General features: G+C 37.9%; 1 non-coding gene across 1 annotated transcript; it reads right to left on the reverse strand.

Moving 5' to 3' along the window:
• Positions 1-20,113: 20,113 nt before the first annotated feature.
• On the reverse strand, positions 20,114-20,221 carry LOC112753417 (small nucleolar RNA R71). Its single transcript, XR_003177805.1, has one exon. It is a non-coding gene; the product is annotated as a small nucleolar RNA R71 (small nucleolar RNA).
• Between the last annotated feature and the right edge of the window lie 883 nt (positions 20,222-21,104).

A 21,104-nucleotide genomic window follows, 5' to 3' on the forward strand; every position in this document is an offset into this window, starting at 1 on the left:
AACATGTTTTTCACAATATGACATAATAAGGAAGGGAGAGTAAAACCATGCAATTAATGTGAATAAGTGATGAGCGGATAATTTATACGCTTTTTGACATTGTTTTTAGTATGTTTTTAGTAGGATCTAGTTACTTTTAGGGATGTTTTTAATAGATTTTGTGTTAAATTCACATTTCTGGACTTTACTATGAGTTTGTGTGTTTTTCGGTGATTTCAGGTATTTTCTGGCTGAAATTGAGGGACTTGAGCAGAAATCAGATTCAGAGGTTGAAAAAGGACTGCTGATGCTGTTGGATTCTGACCTCCCTGCACTCAAAGTGGATTTTCTGGAGCTACAGAACTCGAAATGGCGCGCTTCTAATTGCGTTGGAAAGTAGACATCCAGGGCTTTCCAGAAATATATAATAGTCCATACTTTGGCCAAGAATTGACGACGTAAACTGGCGTTCAACGCCAGCCTTCTGCCCAAATCTGGCGTCCAGCGCCAGAAAAGGATCCAAAACCAGAGTTGAACGCCCAAACTGGCGTTCAACTCCACAAATGGCCTCTGCACGTGTAACACTCAAGCCCAAGCCCAAGCACACACCAAGTGGGCCCCGGAAGTGGATTTATGCATCAATTACTACTCATGTAAACCCTAGTAGCTAGTTTATTATAAATAGGACCTCTTACTATTGTATTAGGCATCTTTGGACGCCTGGTTTATAGATCAGATGGGCTGGCCATCTCGGCCATGCCTGGACCTTCACTTATGTATTTTCAACGGTAGAGTTTCTACACTCCATAGATTAAGGTGTGGAGCTCTGCTGTTCCTCAAAGATTAATGCAAAGTACTACTGTTTTCTATTCAATTCTTCTTATTTCGCTTCTAAGATATCCATTTGCTCCCAAGAACATGATGAAGGTGATGATTATGTGTGACGCTCATCATCCTTCTCCCTTATGAACGCGTGCCTGACAAACACTTCCGTTCTACATGAAATAAGCTAGAATGAATATCTCTTAGATCTCCTAACCGGAATCTTCGTGGCGTAAGCTAGAATGATGGCGGCATTCAAGAGAATCCGGAAAGTCTAAACCTTGTCTGTGGTATTCCGAGTAGGATTCAATGACTGAATGACTGTGACGAGCTTCAAACTCGCGAGTGCTGGGCGTTAGTGACAGACGCAAAAGGAGGGTGAATCCTATTCCAGCATGATCGAGAACCGACAGATGATTGGCCGTGCTGTGACAGAGCATGTGAGCATATCTTTCACTGAGAGGAGGGGATGTAGCCACTGACAACGGTGATGCCCTTGCATAAAGCCAGCCATGGAAAGGAGTAAGACAGATTGGATGAAGATAGCAGGAAAGCAGAGGTTCAAAGGAACGAAAAGCATCTCTATTCGCTTATCTGAAATTCCTACCAATGATTTACATAAGTATCTCTATCCCTTTTATTGCTTATTTTAATCTAATAAAGTATCATGTTTAAATCCGCCTGACTGAGATTTACAAGGTGACCATAGCTTGCTTCATACCAACAATCTCTGTGGATTCGACCCTTACTCACGTAAGGTTTATTACTTGGACGACCCAGTACACTTGCTGGTTAGTTGAACGGAGTTGTGAATTCAAATGCCATTACCAGGGATTATTAAGATCCCAATTCATTACACCATGATCTCTTTGGGGTATTTTTGATTTCATACAAATACAAAGAGACTAACTTTGAGGATCACAATTTCGTCCACCAAGTTTTTGGCGCCGTTGCCGGGGATTGTTTGAGTTTGGACAACTGACGGTTCATCTTGTTGCTCAGATTAGGTAATTTTCTTTTTGTTTTGTTTTTAAAAATTTTTCAAAAATCTTTCAAAAATTCTTCTTTGTTTTCGAAAAAAAAAAAGTTTTCAAAAATAAATTATTCTATGGCTTCAAAATTTTTAAGAATGAATTCTAGTGTTTCATGAAATATGTTGAATCATATCTGGCTGTAAAGCCATACCCAAACTACTTTGGGATTGGTATTCAACTAATCACTCCAGCCCATGTAATTATATGTTGAAGCTTGGCTGGCTATTAAGCCATGCCTGACCCTTTGATTGGAGCTTTAAGACTAACATGGCAAGATTCCTGGAATTCATATTAAAAATTTTGGAATCCTTATTTTTTTTATTTTCACAATAATTTTCGAAAAATATAAAATAAAAATCCAAAAAAATTAGAAAATCATAAAAATAAAAAATATTTCATGTTTCTTGTTTGAATCTTGAGTCATGTTATAAGTTTGGTGTCACTTGCATATGCATATTGCATTTTTTCGAAAATATCATGCATTCATAGTGTTCTTCATGATCTTCAAGTTGTTCTTGGTAAGTCTTCTTGTTTGATCTTGATGATTTTTTTGTTTTGTGTCTTTTCATGTTTATCATATGCATTCTTGAATTCTTAGTGCGTAAGCATTAAAGAATTCTAAGTTTGGTGTATTGCATGTTTTCTTTGCATTAAAAATTTTTCAAAAATATGTTCTTGATGTTCATCATGATCTTCATAGTATTCTTGGTGTTCATCTTGACATTCATAGCACTCTTGCATGCATTCATTGTCTTGATCTAAAAATTTCATGCATTGCATATTTTTCATGTTTTTCATAAAAATTTCAAAAATCAAAAAAATATATTTCCCTTTTTCTCTCATCAAATTCGAAAATTTGGATTGACTTTTTCAAAAATTTTTAAAATCAAATTGTTTCTCATGAGTCAAATCAAATTTTCAATTTGAAAATCTTATCTTTTTCAAAATCTTTTTCAAAAATCAAATCTTTTTCAAAATTCTTAGTTATTTTCGAAAATTCCAAAAATATTTTTCAAAAATATTTTTCTTATTTTTAGACCAAATTTTCGAAAATAACATAATCAATTAATGTTTTGATTCAAAAATTTGAAGTTTGTTACTTGCTTGTTAAGAAAGATTCAAACTTTAAGTTCTAGAATCATATCTTGTGATTTCTTATGAATCAAGTCATTAATTGTGATTTTAAAAATCAAATCTTTTTCAAAACTAATTTCAATCATATCTTTTCAAAAATATCTTCTTATCTTATCTTTTTCAAAAATATCTTTTCAAAATATCTTTTCTAACTTCCTAACTTCTTATCTTTTCAAAATTTGTTTCAACTAACTAACTAACTTTTTGTTTGTTTCTCAACTTTTTCAAAACCACCTAACTAACTCTCTCTCTCTCTCATTTTTCGAAAATATCTTCCCCCTTTTTCAAAATTTCTTTTTAATTTATTAATTATTTTAAATTTTTAAAACTTAATTTTCGAAAATTACGAACAATTTTTCAAAAACCATTTTCAAAAATCACTAACCCCTTTTCAAAAATAATTTTCGAAAATTCCCTCCTTCTCTCTCATCCTATTCTATTTATTCATTCATTAACTAACATCTCTTCCTCACATCATCACCAAATTCGAACCCCCTCTTCTATCTGTGTTCGAATTTCTCCCCCTTTTCTTCTACTCACAAAGGGATCCCTATACTGTGGTATAAAGGATCTCTATTATTATTATTATCATTTTTCTGTCCATTCTTCCTTGTATTATGAGCAGGAGCAAGGATAAGAACATTCTTGTGGAAGCAGATCCAGAACCTGAAAGGACTCTGAAGAGAAAATTAAAGAGAAGCTAAAATACAACAATCCAGAGATAACCTTTCAGAAATTTTCGAACAGGCAGAGGAGATGGCAGCCGAAAATAATAATAATGTAAGGAAGATGCTTGGTGACTTTACTGCACCTAATTCCAATTTACATGGAAGAAGCATCTCCATTCCTGCCATTGGAGCAAACAACTTTGAGCTGAAACCTCAATTAGTTTCTCTGATGCAGCAGAACTGCAAGTTTCATGGACTTCCATCTGAAGATCCTTTTCAGTTCTTAACTGAATTCTTGCAGATATGTGATACTGTTAAGACTAATGGAATATATCCTGAAGTCTACAGGCTCATGCTTTTCCCTTTTGCTGTAAGAGACAGAGCTAGATTATGGTTGGATTCTCAACCTAAAGACAGCCTGAACTCTTGGGATAAGCTGGTCACGGCTTTCTTAGCCAAGTACTTTCCTCCTCAAAAGCTGAGCAAGCTTAGAGCTGATGTTCAAACCTTCAGGCAGAAAGAAGGTGAATCTCTCTATGAAGCTTGGGAAAGATACAAACAGTTGACCAAAAAGTGTCCTTCTGACATGCTTTCAGAATGGACCATCCTGGATATATTCTATGATGGTCTGTCTGAGTTATCTAAGATGTCATTGGATACTTCTGCAGGTGGATCCATTCACCTAAAGAAAACGCCTGCAGAAGCTCAAGAACTCATTGACATGGTTGCTAATAACCAGTTCATGTACACTTCTGAAAGGAATCCTGTGAACAATGGGACGCCTATGAAGAAGGGAGTTCTTGAGATTGATACTCTGAATGCCATATTGGCTCAGAACAAAATATTGACTCAACAAGTCAATATGATTTCTCAGAGTCTGCATGGAATGCAAGCTGCATCCAACAGTACTCAAGAGGCATCTTCTGAAGAAGAAGCCTATGATCCTGAGAACCCTGCAATAGCAGAGGTAAATTACTTGGGGGAACCGTATGGAACCACCTATAACTCAACATGGAGAAATCATCCAAATTTCTCATGGAAGGATCAGAAGCCTCAACAAGGCTTTAATAATGGTGGCAGAAACAGGTTTAGCAATAGCAAACCTTTTCCATCATCCACTCAGCAACAGACAGAGAACTCTGAACAAAATGCTTCTAATTTAGCAAATCTAGTCTCTGATCTATCTAAGGCCACTGTAAGTTTCATGAATGAAACAAGGTCTTCCATTAGAAATCTGGAAGCACAAGTGGGCCAGCTGAGTAAAAGGATCACTGAAATCCCTCCTAGTACTCTCCCAACCAATACAGAAGAGAATCCAAAAGGAGAGTGCAAGGCCATTGACATAAGCGCCATGGCCGAACCTGAGAGGAGAGGAGAGGACGTGAATCCCAAGGAGGAAGACCTCCTGGGACGTCCAGTGGTCAATAAGGAGCTTCCCTCTGGGGAACCAAAGGACTCTGAGGCTCATCTAGAGACCATAGAGATTCCATTGAACCTCCTTATGCCCTTCATGAGCTCTGATGAGTATTCCTCTTCTGAAGAGAATGAGGATGTCACTGACGAGCAAACTGCCAAGTTTCTTGGTGCAATCATGAAGCTGAATGCCAAATTATTTGGCATTGATACTTGGGAAGTTGAACCTCCCTTGTTTATCAATGAACTAAGTGATCTGGATCAACTGACATTGCCTCAGAAGAGACAGGATCCTGGAAAGTTCATAATCCCTTGTACCATAGGCACCATGATCTTTAAAGCTCTGTGTGACCTTGGTTCAGGAATAAACCTCATGCCCCTCTCTGTAATGGAGAAACTGGGAATCTATGAGGTGCAAGCTGCTAAAATCTCATTAGAGATGGCAGACAGCTCTAGAAAACAGGGTTATGGACAAGTAGAGGACGTGTTAGTAAAGGTTGAAGGCCTTTACATCCCTGCTGATTTCATAGTCCTGGATACTGGAAAGGAAGAGGATGAATCCATCATCCTAGGAAGACCTTTCCTGGCCACAGCAAGAGCTGTGATTGATGTTGACAGAGGTGAAATATTCCTTCAATGGAATGAGAACTCCCTTGTGTTCAAAACTCAAGGATCTCCCTCTGCAACCATGGAGAGGAAGCAGGAAAAGCTTCTCTCCAAGAAGAGTCAACCAGAGCCCCCACAGTCAAACTCTAAGTTCGGTGTTGGGAGGCCACAACCAAACTCTAAGTTTGGTGTTGAATTCCCATATCCAAACTCTAAGTTTGGTGTTGGAGAGTCTCAACAAAGCTCTGCACATCTGTAAGGCTCCATGAGAGCCCACTGTCAAGCTATTGACATTAAAGAAGTGCTTGTTGGGAGGCAACCCAATGTTTATCTAATTCTTATTTTTCATGCTTTCTTAGGTTCATGATCATGTGGAGTCACAAAATAAACAAAAAAAATCAAAAACGGAATCAAAAACAGCAGAAGAAAAATCACACCCGGGAGGAGCATCTGTCTGGCGTTCAAACGCCAGAACAGAGCATAGTTCTGGCGCTGAATGCCCAGAATGGGAGCATCCTGGCGCTGAACGCCCAGAACAAGCATGGTTCTGGTGTTCAACGCCAGAAATGGCAGCAAATGGGCGTTGAACGCCCAAAATAGGCACCAACCTGGCGCTGAACGCCCAGAGTTGTGTGCAAAGGCATTTTACATGCCTAATTTGGTGCAGGGATGTAAATGCCTTGACACCTCAGGATCTGTGGACCCCACAGGATCATCCCAGGATCTGTGGACCCCACAGGATCCCCACCTACCTTCACTCACTCTCTTCTCTCTTCTCAATCATCCTCTATTCCCAATAAACACTCATCCCTTCTGTCTTCCATTTACCACTCACACCCATACACCCACTTACCTTCAAAAATTTAATATCTCTTCCCCACCCAATCCCACCCATATGGCCGAATACACACAGCCATCCATCTCCTCCATATCCTCTTCTTCTTCTATTCTTTCCTCTTTTGCTCGAGGACGAGCAACATTCTAAGTTTGGTGTGGTAAAAGCATAGCTTTTTTTGTTTTTTCCATAACCATTGATGGCACCTAAGGCCAGAGAAACCTCTAGAAAGAGGAAAGGGAAGACAAAAGCTTCCATCAAGGGTCTATAGCTCAGTGGTAGAACATTTGACTGCAAATCAAGAGATCCCTGAGATACCTCAGGGGATACATTTTCTTCCACACAATTATTGGAAGCAACTAAGGGTGGAACATCAAGAGAAATCCATCATCCTTCATGAAATCAGAGAAGATCTAAAAGCAATGAAGGAGAAGCAGCAAAGACAAGGAAGAGACATAGAAGAGCTCAAGGACATCACTAAGGTGGACTCATTCCTTGTTCTTACTTTCTCTGTTTTTCGTTTTCTATGTTATGTGCTTATCTATGTTTGTGTCTTCATTACATGATCATTAGTAGTTAGTAACTTTGTCTTAAAGATATGAATGTCCTATGAATCCATCACCTCTCTTAAATGAAAAACATTTTAATTCAAAAGAACAAGAAGTACATGAGTTTCGAATTTATCCTTGAACTTAGCTTAATTATATTGATGTGGTGACAATGCTTCTTGTTTTCTGAATGTATGCTTGAACAGTGCATATGTCTTTTGAAGTTGTTGTTTAAGAATGTTAAATATGTTGGCTCTTAAAAGAATGAGGACTAGGAGACATGTTATTTGATAATCTGAAAAATCATAAAAATGATTCTTGAAGCAAGAAAAAGCAGCAAAGAACAAAGCTTGCAGAAAAAAAAAAGAAGAAAAAAAAATAGAAAGAAAAAGAAAAAGCAAGCAGAAAAAGCCAATAACCCTTAAAACCAAAAGGCAAGGGCAAATAAAAAGGATCCCAAGGCTTTGAGCATCAGTGGATAGGAGGGCCTAAAGGAATAAAATCCTGGTCTAAGCGGCTAAACCAAGCTGTCCCTAACCATGTGCTTGTGGCGTGTAGGTGTCAAGTGAAAACTTGAGACTGAGCGGTTAAAGTCAAGGTCCAAAGCAAAAACAAAGAGTGTGCTTAAGAACCCTGGACACCTCTAATTGGGGACTCTAAGCAAAGCTGAGTCACAATCTGAAAAGGTTCACCCAATTATGTGTCTGTGGCATTTATGTATCCGGTGGTAATACTGGAAAACAAAGTGCTTAGGGCCACGGCCAAGACTCATAAAGAAGCTGTGTTCAAGAATCATCATACTGAACTAGGAGAGTCAATAACACTATCTGAAATCTGAGTTCCTATAGATGCCAATCATTCTGAACCTCAATGGATAAAGTGAGATGCCAAAACTATTCAAGAGGCAAAAAGCTATAAGTCTCGCTCATATGATTGAAGCTCTGTTTCATTGATAGTTTGGAATTTATAGTATATTCTATTATTTTTATCCTATTTTGATTTTTAGTTGCTTGAGGACAAGCAACAATTTAAGTTTGGTGTTGTGATGAGCGGATAATTTATACGCTTTTTGACATTGTTTTTAGTATGTTTTTAGTAGGATCTAGTTACTTTTAGGGATGTTTTTAATAGATTTTGTGTTAAATTCACATTTCTGGACTTTACTATGAGTTTGTGTGTTTTTCGGTGATTTCAGGTATTTTCTGGCTGAAATTGAGGGACTTGAGCAGAAATCAGATTCAGAGGTTGAAAAAGGACTGCTGATGCTGTTGGATTCTGACCTCCCTGCACTCAAAGTGGATTTTCTGGAGCTACAGAACTCGAAATGGCGCGCTTCCAATTGCGTTGGAAAGTAGACATCCAGGGCTTTCCAGCAATATATAATAGTCCATACTTTGGCCAAGAATTGACGACGTAAACTGGCGTTCAACGCCAGCCTTCTGCCCAAATCTGGCGTCCAGCGCCAGAAAAGGATCCAAAACCAGAGTTGAACGCCCAAACTGGCACAGAAACTGGCGTTCAACTCAACAAATGGCCTCTGCACGTGTAACACTCAAGCCCAAGCCCAAGCACACACCAAGTGGGCCCCGGAAGTGGATTTATGCATCAATTACTACTCATGTAAACCCTAGTAGCTAGTTTATTATAAATAGGACCTCTTACTATTGTATTAGGCATCTTTGGACGCCTGGTTCATAGATCAGAGGGGCTGGCCATCTCGGCCATGCCTGGACCTTCACTTATGTATTTTCAACGGTAGAGTTTCTACACTCCATAGATTAAGGTGTGGAGCTCTGCTGTTCCTCAAAGATTAATGCAAAGTACTACTGTTTTCTATTCAATTCTTCTTATTTCGCTTCTAAGATATCCATTCGCACCCAAGAACATGATGAAGGTGATGATTATGTGTGACGCTCATCATCCTTCTCCCTTATGAACGCGTGCCTGACAAACACTTCCGTTCTACATGAAATAAGCTAGAATGAATATCTCTTAGATCTCCTAACCGGAATCTTCGTGGCGTAAGCTAGAATGATGGCGGCATTCAAGAGAATCCGGAAAGTCTAAACCTTGTCTGTGGTATTCCGAGTAGGATTCAATGACTGAATGACTGTGACGAGCTTCAAACTCGCGAGTGCTGGGCGTTAGTGACAGACGCAAAAGGAGGGTGAATCCTATTCCAGCATGATCGAGAACCGACAGATGATTGGCCGTGTTGTGACAGAGCATGTGAGCATATCTTTCACTGAGAGGAGAGGATGTAGCCACTGACAACGGTGATGCCCTTGCATAAAGCCAGCCATGGAAAGGAGTAAGACAGATTGGATGAAGATAGCAGGAAAGCAGAGGTTCAAAGGAACGAAAAGCATCTCTATTCGCTTATCTGAAATTCCTACCAATGATTTACATAAGTATCTCTATCCCTTTTATTGCTTATTTTAATCTAATAAAGTATCATGTTTAAATCCGCCTGACTGAGATTTACAAGGTGACCATAGCTTGCTTCATACCAACAATCTCTGTGGATTCGACCCTTACTCACGTAAGGTTTATTACTTGGACGACCCAGTACACTTGTTGGTTAGTTGAACGGAGTTGTGAATTCAAATGCCATTACCAGGGATTATTAAGATCCCAATTCATTACACCATGATCTCTTTGGGGTATTTTTGATTTCATACAAATACAAAGAGACTAACTTTGAGGATCACAATTTCGTCCACCAATAAGCAGGTGAAGGATTGTATAAATCACTTAAATTAAGCACAAAAGAACTCATGAAATATGTGTTTATCATTGCGATAAGAATTTCAAATCTTGAGTTGAAAAATTTGCGGTGACGCATACGCGTCATTGACGAGTACACGTAGAAGCATATTTTGGTCTATCACGCGAACGCCTGAGCGACGCACACGCGCAAAAACCTGTTTGACGTGTACGCGTGGGCCACGCGAACGCGTGACTGCGCAAACGTTGGTACACCAACATTGAGTCAAACGTTGCTGGCAAACACCCAAGTGTTATTTTGCAATATTTGACCCAACATTTCCATCCACCTTTAAGTCCAACTTCAATACAAAATGGCACCATGCAAGTTATGAACGTTAGTGAATTGATCCCATTGTCAACGTCACAAAGAGTGTTACTCCTAATGGCTTCAACCCAGGCCAAGGCCCACATCCAAGTACTTGAAGATCCATTTTAAAGATGAGAAGTAGAGTATAAATAGAAGAGTCTTTGAAGATTGAGGGGCTCTCTGGAGGCGCTGAGGGGGGAGCTCTGGGAGTTCAGAAAGGCTGGAAGCCAGGGACCCAAATTGGGAACTCTTGAATCATTTTCTTTTTGTACTCTCTTTATTTTTCATGTACTTTCTTTCCCCTTCTATTTTCTGTTTGAATTGAGCTATGAACACTTAAACCCATCTTCATTGATGGGTTAGGGAGCTCTGTTGTAATTCAATGGATCAACATTAATTTTCATTCTTCTTCTTCTTTCTTTTCTCTTGATTCTGTTAGAAAGCTTTCGTTCATCATTCAATTGGGTAATTGTCTTGGAAAAGAAATTACTCATAATTGGATTTCCTTTGAACCTTGGAAGAGGAATGAGGAAATCATGCTAGAAATGCTTTCTCATGTTGGACCGGATTGGGGGTTGGATGGATATAGTGACATATAATCCTACCAATACTTTGATTTGGAAATAATCAGTGACCATATTTTATCTTTTTCAATGAGAAATTAAATCAAGGAATTGGGCAATTGTTCAAGCTTAGAGAGATTAGATTGCCAAGGAATTGGGATCCAATCACCTAAGATTGCCAAGGAGATCAATGAATGCATTAATTGAGGAGATCCTACCAATACTCTTTACTTTCTGTTGTTTACTTTCATGCTTAATCTCCCCATTCCCATTTATTTTCACGTAATTACTTTCTTTCAATTACATTCCACATTTACTTTTAGTCATTTACATTCCTAGTTATTTACTTTTCCCGCCATTTAATTTTCTGCACCTCCAAATTCAAATCTTCTTAGTTCAACTAGAACACTCCTCTAATTAAAGTTACTTAACCAATCAATCCCTTTGGGATTTGACCTCACTCTATAGTGAGTTTTTACTTGATGACAATCTGGTGAACTTGCCGGTGTAAATTTGTTGAGAGACAAGTTTTCGTGTATCAATTCACAAATCTCAAAGGAAGACAAAAATATCCTTGAACCACAGCCACAAGAGAAGAAGGAAGAGGTGAAGCCATATGTCCCCAAACTTCCATATCCTCAAAGGTTCAAGGAAGAAAACAATGAGTAGTGGTTCTCCAAATTCTTGGAGATATTCAAGATATTCCACATCAATGTTCCTTTTATAGAAGCATTGAACAGATGCCATTATATGCCAAGTTTATGAAGGAAGTATTGACAAAGAAAAGGTCCTTGAAAGAAGGACAAATTATTGAGATGACAATGGAGTGTAGTGCTATGTTCTAGAGAGATTTACTAATAAAGAAAAATGATCCTGGAAGTTTTCACATCCCTTGCACCATGAGAAAACTCGAAATTCTTGAACTGAAATCCACTTGAATAGCTCTCCAAATGGCTGACAAATCCATTAAGCAAGCACTTGGAGTAATGGAGAATGTGCTGGTAAGAGTAGGAAAATTTTTTCTCCCTGCTGACTTTGTTATCTTGGACATGGAGGAGGACTCTAACACTCCCATCATTCTGGGGAGGCCCTTCTTAGCTACAGGCAGAGCATTAATAGATGATGAAATAGGGAAATTGTTGCTAAGAGTGCATGATGAGCACCTAGCGTTTCATGTTTTCAAGACCCTGCATGAGCCCGCTCAAGAAGAAGAATGTATGAAGGTTAAGGCCAGAAATCAAAGCTTGAAGGAGGCATTCAATGAGTTAACTCCAAAGCTTCTAAACCCATGCTTGAAGGAAGTAGAAATGGTGCAACAGGCAAAAGAAGTCAAGGAGAAAATACAACCAAAACCCTCAGATGAGACCCTCAATAAGAGCATTCCAGATATTGAGCCACAGAAGCATGAATCATCCCTCAGAAAAGAGAAGAGAAATATGCCAAGAGGGTGGAGAAACAAAAAGATTCCCACTGAAGGCTTCTCACCAGGGGATAAAGTGATGTTAGTCTACCAACCAATGAAGGTGTCTCCACACTTGTCTGGATATTATACTCTGAGTCGGTGATGCGTGAGCATCTTTCCTATCTTTTCCTAGTGAATTTGCATATAATTTGTTGAGTTTAATTAAGAATTAATTATCTTTTAGCCATTATGGATGCTACTTTGAGTCTTGGACATGTTTTGTTTATTTTAGATAGCATTCAGCTAGATTTGATGGAGTTTCTGCAGCACAAGAATTGAAGGAGAGACCAGGGAGTTGCGACGCGTACGCGTGACTGACGCGTACGCGTGACTGACGCGTACGCGTGAATTAGAGCTTTCCAGGGTGACACGTGCGCGTGACTGACGCGTACGCGTGACACGTGAAGAAGACCACCGACACGTACGCGTGACTGACGCATACGCGTGACATGCGCCACGTGCAGAAAACAAAGAAAAATGCTAGGGGCAATTTCTGTGCTGTTTTGACCCAGTTTCCAACCCAGAAAACACAGATTAGAAGCTGCAGAATGGACAAAACAAGTGGTCCCCACCCATCAACTGAAGACTTGCTGATTATTCTGATTTAAATCAAATATTATTTTTAGGAAAAGATATTATTTTATGTTTTAGATAATAGATTTTAAATTAATTAGGATTTGATATAAAAGGAAAAAGAAACTTCTCTTTTAAGGGATCCATCCCAGACTACCAAAATACAATTTATCAGAATTCTTATTTTCTACTCTGAACCATGAGCAACTAATCCTCTATTGTTAAGGTTAGGAGCTCTGTCTATTTGTATGGATTGATTTTTTTGCTTTTTCTATTTTAATTCATGTATGCATTTATAATTTAAGATTTGTTTTTGCTCTTTATCTTATGAATTTGGGTGGAACGGAAGTATGACCCTCTTTCTATTTGAGTTCTTGTATAACTTGGAAAAGCTCTTTACTTGAACAACAACTTGAAAACACATTCTCCTAAATTTTAATTATCTGGACTTAACGGGATACGTGAAATATAATCCTTTTATTTTTGATAATTAGTGTTTTTGTGGCATATAAACTGGAATTTGATCATCACCCTCTAATTGGAATCAATTGAACAAGGAATTGGCAGTTCCTGAATTTTAGGGGAGACTAGGAAGGTCTAAGGAATTAGGGTCTACTCACATATAGTTTGCCATAAATTAAATCCTACATGATTAAAATAGTTAGAAAGAAAAGTTAATCCGGAAAAATAAATAACTCTGAAACGTTAACTGTCTTCTCCATATTTTATTCCCAACCCATTTACTTTACTATTTTAATTTCTACACGATTGTTTAATGCTCTCTGAATATTCAAACACTCTTTTCTGTTTGTCTAACTAAGCCAATTAATCAATCATTGTTGCTTGATCCATCAATCCTCGTGGGATCGACCCTCACTCACCTGAGGTATTACTTGGTACGACCCGGTGCACTTGCCGGTTAGTTTGTGGGTTATAAAATCCGCACCAAGTTTTTGGCGCCGTTGCCGGGGATTGATAATGATTAACAACTATGAGTTGTTTGATTGCTTAGATTAGGCGTTTTAGTTTTTATTTTGTATAAATTTTCCTTTAATATTTTTGAAATTTTTTTATTTAGTATTTTTATTTTATTATTTTACACTAGTTACCTTACTGGGATTTCTCTGCACTCTGACGTAGAGAATCCCATCTTTTCTTGTCTTCTGTCTGTTTATGAGCAGGAACAAGGACAAGGAACCTCTGTTAGACTTTGATCCTGAACCTGAAAGGACTTGTAGGCGATGTTTACAAAAAGTAAGACTTTACAAGGCTGCAGAGTCCACTATGGATAATAATAATGCTGTTAATGCCAATGTGGCAAATCCGAATGGGGATGATCAACAAAGGAGAGTGCTTGGCTCTTATTCTGCCCCTACTACAGATCTTTATGGAAAAAGCATTGTGGTGCCTCCTATAGCTGCAAACAACTTTGAGTTGAAGCCACAAATGGTCACCCTGGTGCAACTAAATTGCCAGTATCATGGACTTCCTCATGAAGACCCAAATCAATTTATTTTTGATTTTCTGCAGATATGTGATACTGTGAAGACAAATGGAGAGAACCCAGAGGTGTATGATAAACTCCAATTTTGTGGTTTATCTTGTGCTTATTTTGGGGGATTTTATCACCTTTTTCCACATTTATTCAATGAAATAGCATGGTTTTGTAATTCTCCCTTAATTTATGCTTAAGTGTAAAAACATGCTTTTTAGGCCTTAAATTGGTGATTTTAATTCACTTTAATTCCATTCGATGCCTTGATGTGTTTGTTGAGTGATTTCAGGTTCATAAGGCAAGTATTTGATGGACAAAATGAGGAGAAAAGCATACAAAGTGGAGAATGCATGAAGAAACAAAGATTGGGAATGCATCAATAGGCACGCACGCGTACAAGGCGTGCACGCGCAGAAGTGGTTTCGCATAGGCACGTGCACGCGTACATGACGCGTCCGCGCGGATGAAAAATTTCCCAATCGACGCGCATGCGCACATGACGCGGACGCACTGATACTCTCACGTGACCCACTTAAAGGCAAAACGCTGGGGGGCAATTTCTGAGCTACCCAGGCCCAAATCCAACTTGTTTCTGAGTGTATTTCATGTAGAATTGAAGTCCAAGCAAAGGGGGGAGCAATTAGTTTAGCCAACATGAGCCTTTAGTTAGTTTTCTAGAGAGAGAAGCTCCTTCTTCTCTCTAGAATTAGGTTAGGATTAGGTTAAATTGTCATAGATTCATGTTTAATTTCTTGATCTCATCTTGTTTCTTTTATAATTTCTCATTTCTACGCCTTGATTCTCTTATTTGTGATGTTAATTTCTCATTTTGCTCTCTTTTGTGATGATGAACTCATGTTGGATTTGGTTTACATTTAATGCACATTGATGTTGATGTTTCTTTTATTGATGAATTGAGTTGTGTTCTTACTTTCCTTTCAATTGATAGTTGGTAGATTTTATTATTCTTGCAATTTATGATGTTTATTTCTATTGCATTCTACATGTTTGATGAAATGTTCTCCTTAGTTTTTGAGTAGTTTTGTTGACTCTTGGTCTAAGCTAAGGGAATTGGGTAAACTTGAGTTATTGGGTATAATGGATTTGATGATTTGAGAACCCTTGGTGATCAAATTGACACCCATTAACGCTAACCCACTACTAAGTTAATTAGTAGGTAGGTTAGGACTTAAGGGTTGATGTGATCAAATCTATTTGACGTAACTCAAGCTTAGGAGTAGACATTACGTACTTAAGGCTTTCAGGAAGTAGACTTAATAGGTTGGCCTCTCATGATTATCAATATTTCGTTTGTTGACAAGGATGGTGATAGCACGGAAACTTGTCTCTCAACAATCTTCCTTCAGAAAGTGTACCGAATTGTCGTCAAGTAAAAACTCACAATAGAGTGAGGTCAAATCCCACAGGGATTGATTGGTCAAGCAACTTTAATTAGAGGAATGTTCTAGTTGCGCAAAGCAGAATTTGGTTTGGGAGTTGCAGGAAATTAAATGGCGGGAAAGTAAATAGCAGAAAATGTAAATGCTGGAAGTAAAGAGCTAAAAGTAAAGGACGGAAAGTAAATTGCAGAATTGTAAATGGGAATGGGGAAGATGCTCATGAAAGTAAATTGCAGAAATTAAAGAGAATGGGTGATGAGCGGATAATTTATACGCTTTTTGACATTGTTTTTAGTATGTTTTTAGTAGGATCTAGTTACTTTTAGGGATGTTTTCATTAGTTTTTATGTTAAATTCACATTTCTGGACTTTACTATGAGTTTGTGTGTTTTTCTGTGATTTCAGGTATTTTCTGGCTGAAATTGAGGGACTTGAGCAAAAATCAGATTCAGAGGTTGAAAAAGGACTGCTGATGCTGTTGGATTCTGACCTCTCTGCACTCAAAGTAGATTTTCTGGAGCTACAGAACTCGAAATGGCGCGCTTCCAATTGCGTTGGAAAGTAGACATCTAGGGCTTTCCAGAAATATATAATAGTCCATACTTTGGCCAAGAATTGACGACGTAAGCTGGCGTTCAACGCCAGCCTTCTGCCCAAATCTGGCGTCCAGCGCCAGAAAAGGATCCAAAACCAGAGTTGAACGCCCAAACTGGCACAGAACTTGGCGTTCAACTCCACAAATGGCCTCTGCACGTGCTACACTTAAGCTCAGCCCAAACACACACCAAGTGGGCCCCGGAAGTGGATTTATGCATCAATTACTTACTCATGTAAACCCTAGTGACTAGTTTATTATAAATAGGACCTTTTACTATTGTATTAGGCATCTTTTAGACCATCTTACGTCTCTTTGACCATCTTTGGACGTCTGGTTCTTAGATCATAGGGGGCTGGCCACACGACCATGCCTGGACCTTCACTTATGTATTTTCATACGGTAGAGTTTCTACACTCCATAGATTAAGGTGTGGAGCTCTGCTGTTCCTCAAAGATTAATGCAAAGTACTACTGTTTTCTATTCAATTCTTCTTATTTCGCTTCTAAGATATCCATTCGCACCCAAGAACATGATGAAGGTGATGATTATGTGTGACGCTCATCACCATTCTCCCCTATGAACGCGTGCCTGACAAACACTTCTGTTCTACATGAATTAAGCTAGAATGAGTATCTCTTAGATCTCCTAACCAGAATCTTTGTGGCGTAAGCTAGAATGATGGCGGCATTCAAGAGAATCCGGAAGGTCTAAACCTTGTCTGTGGTATTCCGAGTAGGATTCAATGATTGAATGACTGTGACGAGCTTCAAACTCGCGAGTGCTGGGCGTTAGTGACAGACGCAAAAGGATAGTAAATCCTATTCCAGCATGATCGAGAACCGACAGATGAATAGCCGTGCCGTGACAGGGTGCGTGAGCATATTATTCACTGAGAGGATAAGATGAAGCCATTGGCAAGGGTGATGCCTCCAGACGATTAGCCGTGCCGTGACAGGGCATTGGATCATTTTCCCGAGAGATGACCGAAAGTAGCCATTGACAGTGGTGATGTATCACATAAAGCCAGCCATGGAAAGGAGTAAGACTGATTGGATGAAGGTAGCAGGAAAGCAGAGGTTCAGAGGAACGAAAAGCATCTCCATTCGCTTATCTGAAATTCCTACCAATGATTTACATAAGTACCTCTATCCCTATTCTATTATTTATTATTCGAAAACTCCATTATCACTTTATATCTGTCTGACTGAGATTTACAAGGTGACCATAGCTTGCTTCATACCAACAATCTCCGTGGGATTCGACCCTTACTCACGTAAGGTATTACTTGGACGACCCAGTGCACTTGCTGGTTAGTTGTATCGAAGTTGTGACAATTATGTATTGAGAACAGAGCACCAAGCTTTGGAGCCATTACCAGGGATTGTTCGAGCCTGGAGATCACAATTTCGTGCACCAAGTTTTTGGCGCCGTTGCCGGGGATTGTTTGAGTTTGGACAACTGACGGTTCATCTTGTTGCTCAGATTAGGTAATTTTCTTTTTCTTTTTCTTTTCAAAAAATTTTTCAAAAATATTTTCAAAATTTTATCATCTGTTTTCGAAAAAAAAATAATAAAAATGTTTTCAAAAATTTATTCAAAATTTTTAAGAATGAATTCTAGTGTTTCATGAAGCATGTGAAGCCTGGCTGGCTGTAGAGCCATGTCTAAATTCTTTTGGACTGAGGCTTCCAAACCATCAGAGGCAAGTTACATGCTTGGTAAATGATGAGCAGCAATTTGTTATCAAGATCAATATACTCTGGTGTTAAATGCTGAAGCTTGGCTGGCCATTGGCCATGTCTAGTGTTTTGGACTGGAGCTTTCATTGAAAGCTTGGCTGGCTAGTGAGCCATGTCTAATTCCTGGACTGAAGCTTTAGACTAACATGGCAAGATTCCTGGAATTCATACTAAAAAAATTTTGGAATCCTTATTTTCCTTTTTCAAAATAATTTTTTGAAAAATATAAAATAAAAATCCAAAAAAAAATTAGAAAATCATAAAAATCAAAAATATTTTGTGTTTCTTGTTTGAGTCTTGAGTCATATCATAAGTTTGATGTCAATTGCATATGCATCTTGCATTTTTCGAAAATATCATGCATTCATAGTGTTCTTCATGATCTTCAAGTTGTTCTTGGTGAGTCTTCTTGTTTGATCTTGATGATTTTTTGTTTTGTGTTGTATGTTGTTTTTCATATGCATTCTTGAATTCTTAGTGCGTAAGCATTAAAGAATTCTAAGTTTGGTGTCTTGCATGTTTTCTTTGCATTAAAAATTTTTCAAAAATATGTTCTTGATGTTCATCATGACATTCATAGTGTTCTTGGTGTTCATCTTGACATTCATAGCATTCTTGCATGCATTTATTGTTTTGATCTAAAAATTTCATGCATTGCATAATTTTCATGTTTTCATAAAAATTCAAAAAAAAATCAAAAAATTATCTTTCCCTTTCTCTCATCAAATTCGAAAATTGAGTTGACTTTTTCAAAAATTTTTAAAAATCAAATTGTTTCTTATGAGTCAAATCAAATTTTCAATTTGAAAATCTTATCTTTTTCAAAATCTTTTTCAAAAATCAAATCTTTTTCAAATTTCTTAGTTATTTTCGAAAATTCCAAAAATATTTTTCAAAAATCTTTTTCTTATTTCTAAATCAAATTTTCGAAAATAACTAATCAATTAATGTTTTGATTCAAAAATTTGAAGTTTGTTACTTACTTGTTAAGAAAGATTCAAACTTTAAGTTCTAGAATCATATCTTGTGATTTCTTATGAATCAAGTCATTAATTGTGATTTTAAAAAATCAAATCTTTTTCAAAACTAATCCTATCATATCTTTTCAAAATATCTTCTTATCTTATCTTGTTCAAAAATATCTTTTCAAAATATCTTTTCTAACTTCCTAACTTCTTATCTTTTCAAAATTTGTTTCAACTAACTAACTAACTTTTTGTTTTTTCTTAACTTTTTCAAAACTACCTAACTAACTCTCTCTCTCTAATTTTCGAAAATATCTCCCCCTTTTTCAAAAATTTCTTTTTAATTAACTAATTATTTTTATTTTTATTTTTATTTCAAAAAAAAATTCGAAAAAAAAATACTAACCTTTTTCAAAAACTATTTTCAAAAATCACTAACTCTTTTTCAAAAAGTGTTTTCGAAAATTCACTTCCCCCTCTCATCTTCTTCTATTTGTTTATTGATATACTAACATCTTTCCTTCAACTCTCCAAAAATCCGAACCCCCTCTCTCTCTGAGTTCAGATTTTCTTCCCTTCTTTTCTTCTACTAACACAAGGATCCCTATACTGTGGTATAAAGGATCCATATTATTATTACTATTTTTTCTGTGCCATCTTCTTTGTCATATGAGCAGGAGCAAGGACAAGAACATTCTTGTTAAAGCAGATCCAGAACCTGAAAGGACTCTGAAGAAAAAAATTAAGAGAAGCTAAAATACAACAATCCAGAGATAACCTTTCAGAAATTTTCGAACAGGAAAAGGAGATGGCAGCCAAAAATAATAATAACATAAGGAAGATGCTTGGTGACTTTACTGCACCTAATTCCAATCTACATGGAAGAAGCATCTCCATTCCTGCCATTGGAGCAAACAACTTTGAGCTGAAACCTCAATTAGTTTCTCTGATGCAGCAGAACTGCAAGTTTCATGGACTTCCATCTGAAGATCCTTTTCAGTTCTTAACTGAATTCTTGCAGATATGTGATACTGTTAAGACTAATGGAGTAGATCCTGAAGTCTACAGGCTCATGCTTTTCCCTTTTGCTGTAAGAGACAGAGCTAGATTATGGTTGGATTCTCAACCCAAAGACAGCCTGAACTCTTGGGATAAGCTGGTCCGGCTTTCTTAGCCAAGTACTTTCCTCCTCAAGAGCTGAGCAAGCTTAGAGCTGATGTTCAAACCTTCAGACAGAAAGAAGGTGAATCTCTCTATGAAGCTTGGGAAAGATACAAACAGTTGACCAAAAAGTGTCCTTCTGACATGCTTTCAGAATGGACCATCCTGGATATATTCTATGATGGTCTGTCTGAGTTATCTAAGATGTCATTGGATACCTCTGCAGGTGGATCCATTCACCTAAAGAAAACGCCTGCAGAAGCTCAAGAACTCATTGACATGGTTGCTAATAACCAATTCATGTACACTTTTGAAAGGAATCCTGTGAATAATGGGACGCCTATGAAGAAGGGAGTTCTTGAAGTTGATACTCTGAATGCCATATTGGCTCAGAATAAAATATTGACTCAGCAAGTCAATATGATTTTTCAGAGTCTGCATGGAATGCAAGCTGCATCCAACAGTACTCAAGAGGCTTCTTCTGAAGAAGAAGCTTATGATCCTGAGAACCTTGCAATAGCAGAGGTAAATTACTTAGGTGAACCTTATGGAAACACCTATAACTCAACATGGAGAAATCATCCAAATTTCTCATGGAAGGATCAAAAGCCCCAACAAGGCTTTAATAATGGTGGAAGAAACAGGTTCAGCAATAGCAAGCCTTTTCCATCATCAACTCAGCAACAGACAGAGAACTCTGAACAAAATGCTTCTAATTTAGCAAATCTAGTCTCTGATCTGTCTAAGGCCACTGTAAGTTTCATGAATGAAACAAGGTCTTCCATTAGAAATCTGGAAGCACAAGTGGGCCAGCTGAGTAAAAGGATCACTGAAATCCCTTCTAGTACTTTCCCAAGCAATACAGAAGAGAATCCAAAAGGAGAGTGCAAGGCCATTGACATAAGCGCCATGGCCGAACCTGTAAGGGAAGGAGAGGACGTGAATTCCAAGGAGGAAGACCTCCTGGGACGTCTAGTGATCAATAAGGAGCTTCCCTCTGAGGAACCAAAGGACTCTGAGGCTCATCTAGAGA

This window comes from Arachis hypogaea, chromosome 15 (genome assembly GCF_003086295.3).
Source record: "Arachis hypogaea cultivar Tifrunner chromosome 15, arahy.Tifrunner.gnm2.J5K5, whole genome shotgun sequence".
Taxonomy (NCBI): Eukaryota; Viridiplantae; Streptophyta; class Magnoliopsida; order Fabales; family Fabaceae; genus Arachis; species Arachis hypogaea.